This window comes from Lithobates pipiens, unplaced genomic scaffold, assembly GCF_037356315.1.
Source record: "Lithobates pipiens isolate NorthernLeopardFrog02 unplaced genomic scaffold, aLitPip1_a1.2 Scaffold_13, whole genome shotgun sequence".
Lineage (NCBI taxonomy): Eukaryota > Metazoa > Chordata > Amphibia > Anura > Ranidae > Lithobates > Lithobates pipiens.
In genome coordinates, this window is record NW_027507718.1 from 336,445,632 (window position 1) to 336,451,631 (window position 6,000).

Below are 6,000 nucleotides of genomic sequence, written 5' to 3' on the forward strand. Positions count from 1 at the left end.
TTGTTTGATTGAAGCCAGAGTACTATGGCTTATTTTAGAACAAAGGACTGTTCCCCAATTCCCCTTGGATGGGACTTTTAAGGCCACAAACACTGAAGTGCGTTCGAAAATTGATTTATTTTTACATAAAAAGATAGATCACGCAACATCAATGATCAATGGTTAAAGACTTAAAGGCATAACCACTAGATGTGGTATAATAATACATGTGACAAACAAAGCAAAACAAATTATCTTTTTAACCATTGATCATTGTATGTGATGATCTATCTTTTTATAAAAATAAATCAATTTCTAACGCACTTCAGTGTGGCCTTAAAAGTCTCATCCAAAGGCCAAGGGGGAAGGAGCAGTCCTTTGTTCTATACAATCCAGGGATATGGTCACTACATTCACAACCTGAATCTTGGGTAGCTTTTTCAAAGCTGCACAAAGTGAAGGGGCACCAGATCCAGCCTCAGGCTCACATCAACAACAATCCGAAACGCTTGTCCTTGGATTTACACTCTTATCTGTTCTTAGGCAACACTGACTGTGAACATGATCTGTTACCTGAATGCTTTTTGAAGTAATTGTAATTTCTTTATTTCACATTTTGTTTGATTGAAGCCAGAGTATTATGGCTTAAGTTATTTTGGAACAAAGTGCTGTTCCCAAATCCCCCTTGGATGGGACTTTTAAGGCCACAAACACTGAAGTGTGTTAGAAATTGATTTATTTTTGTATAAAAATATAGATCACACAACAATGATCAATGGTTAAAGGCATAAACCACTAGTTGTGGTATAATACATGTGACAAACAAAGCAAAACAAATTATGCCTTTTAACCATTGATCATTATGTGAGTGATCTTTATCTTTATGTAAAATAAATCAAATTTCTAATGCACTTCCTGGCCTTAAAATTCCCATCCAAAGGGGAACAGTCCTTTGTATTTGTTCTATACAATCCAGGGATGTGGCCACTACATGCAAAATCACATTCATGTTTTATCCAGAGTTATAGTAATGCTCTCCCTTTTCTGTATGGCGTATTTCATTGCCATTTGGTTTGATAACATAATGTTCTCAGAGATTGTACATTTTTCATATAAAACAGTTTTTTGAGAATTGTGAGAGAATCATGATCTTTATTCCAAGCAAAAGAATCATGATTCTCATTTTTCCCAGAATCGTGCAGCTCTAGTGGATGTGTTCAAGGTTTTGGTAAGAGTACCTACATTTTTCTACTGTGACACCATCTGTAAAGTCCACTTTGAGATTACTTCTGGCAAGTCTGTTCGAGTGTCAGCGTTTGACTACACAGAGACTACTATAGACACCCATTGAATATTTGTCACTTATGGGACACTTTATTCAACCTTGGGATTAGTTGCACATTGATGCAATTATTATCTTATTTATTTACAACATTTATTTAGTTTTTGTTGCAACGTTTTATTTACTATTGATTTGTATGCACTTTATTTTAATGTACACAGATTTTAGCGCCACATTTTTTGTTTGTACCGTATATGCTTATATTCTATTACAACCCAACACAACTTCTCCTGTGTGTCATGCCTGTGTGTGGTTACAGGCAGTGAAAGGAGGTCATAAGGCTTTAAAAATGTGGAATAAATGTCACTTAAACACATGGTATTGATGCACGTGTGAACAAGCTGTAGGGAATTATTTCAAGGCAAATCTTAATGTGAATACAAAAATACAGGCACAAATGACCTCCTCCAAAATAGCTTTTATTTCATAACATTTTGTTTAAAAAAAAAAAAAGCAAACATCTTAAACATTTTAGCCTTAGTTGTTCTTGGTAAGTTATTTTGTAAATTAAGTTACTATAAACCACATTAAAACTATACTATATTATATATTATATTATATACTATAAATATATTAAAATACCCGCCCCTCTCATCTGAGACTAATGTTATCAGTAACATACATTTAAGCCATGAGCCACTCTTCATCTCAAAATCAGTGACAAAGTTTGCCATATTCTATATGCAATTATCATTAAAATCAATTACAAAATCTCTTGAATACCATACCATATGCTACAGAATAGTTAAAGACACTATAATGTATGACCCAAACAATTGGTGAATGATCTGATACAATTACAGTGGTGTGAAAAAGTGTTTGCCCCCTTCCTCATTTCCTGTTCCTTTGCATGTTTGTCACACTTAAGTGTTTCGGAACATCAAACCAATTTAAACAATAGTCAAGGACAACACAAGTAAACACAAAATGCAATTTGTAAATGAAGGTGTTAATTATTAAAGGTGAAAAAAAATCCAAACCATCATGGCCCTGTGTGAAAAAGTGATTGCCCCCTAAACCTAATAACTGGTTGGGCCACCCTTAGCAGCAACAACTGCAACCAAGCGTTTGCGATAACGTGCAATGAGGCTTTTACAGCGTCCTGGAGGAATTTTGGCCCACTCATCTTTGCAGAATTGTCCTAATTCAGTTACATTAGAGGGTTTTCGAGCATTAACGGCCTTTTTAAGGTCATACCACAACATCTCAATAGGATTCAGGTCAGTACTTTGGCTAGGCCACTCCAAAGTCTTCATTTTGTTTTTCTTCAGCCATTCGGTGGTGGACTTGCTGGTGTATTTAGGATCATTGTCCTGCTGCAGAACCCAAGTTCGTTTCAGCTTGAGTACACGAACAGATGGTCGGACATTCTCCTTCAGGATCTCTTGGTAGACAGCAGAATTCATAGTTCCTTTTATCACGGTAAGTCTTCCAGGTCCTGAAGCAGCAAAACAGCCCCAGACCATCACACTACCACCACCATATTTTACTGTTGGTATAATGTTCTTTTTATGAAATGCAGTGTTCCTTCTACGCCAGATATACTTGGACACACACCTTCCAAAGAGTTCCACTTTTGTCTCATTGGTCCACAGAATGTTGTCTCAAAAGTCTTGGGGATCATCAAGATGTGTTGTGGAGAAATTGAGACGAGCTTTGATGTTCTTTTTGCTCAGCAGTGGTTTTCTCCTTGGAACTCTGCCATGCAGGCCATTTTTGCCCAGTCTTTTCCTGATGGTGGAGGCATGAACGCTGACCTTAACTGAGGCAAGTGAGGCCTGCAGTTCCTTGGACGTTGTTGTGGGGTCTTTTGTGACCTCTTGGATGAGTCGTCGCTGCGCTCTTGGGGTAATTTTGGGCGGCCGGCCACTCCTGGGAAGGTTCACCACTGTTCCATGTCTTCGCCATTTGTGGATAATGGCTCTCACTGTGGTTCGCTGGATTCCCAAAGCTTTGGAAATGGCTTTATAACCCTTTCCAGACTGATAGATCTCAATTACTTTCTTTCTCAATTGTTCCTGAATTTCTTTGGGTCTCGGCATGATGTGTAGCTTTTAAGGATCTTCTGGTGGACCTTACTGTGTCAAGCAGCTCCTATTTAAGTGATGCCTTGATTGTGAACAGGTGTGGCAATAATCAGGCCTGGGTGTGGCTAGAGAAATTGAACTCAGGTGTGGACAACCACAGTTATAGTATGTTTTAACAAGGGGGGCAATCACTTTTTCACACAGGGCCATGATGGTTTGGATTTTTTTTCACCTTTAATAATAAACACCTTCATTTACAAATTGCATTTTGTGTTTACTTGTGTTGTCCTTGACTATTGTTTAAATTGGTTTGATGTTCCGAAACACTTAAGTGTGACAAACATGCAAAGGAACAGGAAATGAGGAAGGGGGCAAACACTTTTTCACACCACTGTAGATTGGTTTACTAAAACCAGAGAGTGCAAAATCTGGTGCAGCTCTGCATAGAAACCAACCAGCTTCCATGTTTTTGTCAAAGCTTAGTTGAACAAGCTGAAGTTAAATGCTGATTGGCTATCATGCACAGCAGCACCAGATTTTGCACTCTCCAGTTTTAGTAAATCAATCCCAACGCATCTCCAAACTACATTGTAATAGCTATTTGAGGTATAAACTGATAATGTAATCCCTTTTCTGGGTTTGCGATTGTAATGTAAATATCCAAAATATCCCTTGCTTAAAGCTTTCTGCAGGTGTCACATCACCCTGGAGGAGAGAAAATTCTTTTGATGCCTTAAAAAGAAAAATTTGAAACATCACCCCTGTGCTTCTGAAAAAAATGTCAGGACGCATTAGAGGAATGGGACACCACAGATATTCTATCCCCCACAGAAATGTTTACTAATCCAAGTTCAGAGGTTTCTGTTTGAAACAGGAAATCACATGGAAAACATTTATTGTGCCAGAGTGTGAGGGAATGTCTCACCAGACATCGCCTATATAACCGACTATATAACATCACAGTAACTCCATGTAGCTATCCCACATTTAAACAAACCTTTCAAGGACAATAAAGGGTCCACTCCTACTGGGTGGATCCCTAAACAAAGGCAGAGAAAATAGGGAACCCAAAGTCGGTGCCCTCCTGCTTGCAAACGCACATCTATTCTTTAGGATTTTATACATCTGTTTTTCACCATATAAAACAGGGATATTCCTTCAGATAATTTGTACTATTTTATCGTATTCTCTGAAAAAAGTGGTTACAAATGTTGGCACTCTATTAGATCTTTTATGTGCCTTAATTTCACTCCCTGTCTTTCTCAGTGGCTCCTTAGGCCTCTTTCACACGGGGCGGATCAGTAATGATCCGCCCCGTGAAGATCCGCTCGCTCAGCGGGGATCGCTCCGTTGTCCCCGCTGAGCCGGCTGCGGACAGGGCGGTCTCCGCACACTGTGCGGGGACCGCCCTGTCAGCTCTCCGCTCTCCTCTATGGGGATCGGACGAGCACGGACCGTGTGTCCGTGTTCGTCCGATCTGCTCTGCAGACGGATAGAAAAATAGGATTTTCCTCCGTCTGCAGAATCGGACTGTTGCGGAGGCGGACGAAATCGGGTGTCTGCGGATGCTCATCCGCAGACACCCGCTATCCCATAGGGATGAATGGATGTCCGTATTTCATCCGCAAACGGATGGATGAAATACGGACATACCATCAGCATGTGTGAAAGGGGCCTTACTTTTGTCAGTATAACAGTCAGACTATCTCCTAGCCTTAAAACAAGAATTCAAACATTAAGCTTCCACAGCAAATATCACATCAGATGAGTAGTTATGCTTAGTCCTCATAAATGTTCTAATGGAAATAGCTCTGGCCATGTGATGAATGGGACAGCACAAAGCTTTGAAAATAGAATTGACAGTTATAGATATATGGAACGTAATGTTTTTTTTTACAGTACCTATCCCCAGAACATCCCCCCTGAGGACAGATCCAAATAATTAAGCTTAGATTGGTCCCCATCACAGGTTAAAGATGAATTGCATTCATTTTGGCATAGTCCACAAAAAGTGCAATATTGTCAGTGAAGCCCCTCCAAATCACAAGCAGAACATCACTATGACAACAAATCTAACATTACAGTTAAGATGGTTAAAGTGGAAAAAAACATTATGAGGTTGATTTACGAAAACTAGAGAGTGCAAAATCTGGTGCAGCTGTACATGGTAGCCAATTACCTTTTAATGTCAGTCTGTTCAATTAAACTTTTACAAAAAAAACTGGAAACTGATCGGTTTCTATGCAGAGCTGCACCAGTAAATCAGCCACTATATCTGATTGTAAGTTTCTCCACTCTTGGACTGTTATGCCACGTACACATGACCAGACTTTCCGGCAGACTAGGTCTGACGGAATCAGTCCATGGGAAAATCTGATCGTGTGTGGGCTAATCTGATCATTTTTCGTAAAAAAAAAATCTGATGGACCTAGAAATAGAACATGTTTCAAATCTGTCCGTCAGACTCAATTCCTATCGGGAAAACTGTTCGTCTGTATGCTGGTCCGATGGACCAAATACGACACAAGGGAAGCTATTGGCTACTGGCTATTGAACTTCCTTTTTTAGTCCCGTCTTACGTCATCACGTTCAAAACTAAGTATACAAGAAATGAATAAAACTCTGGACAGCCGCACTCCGGATTAAGTAAAA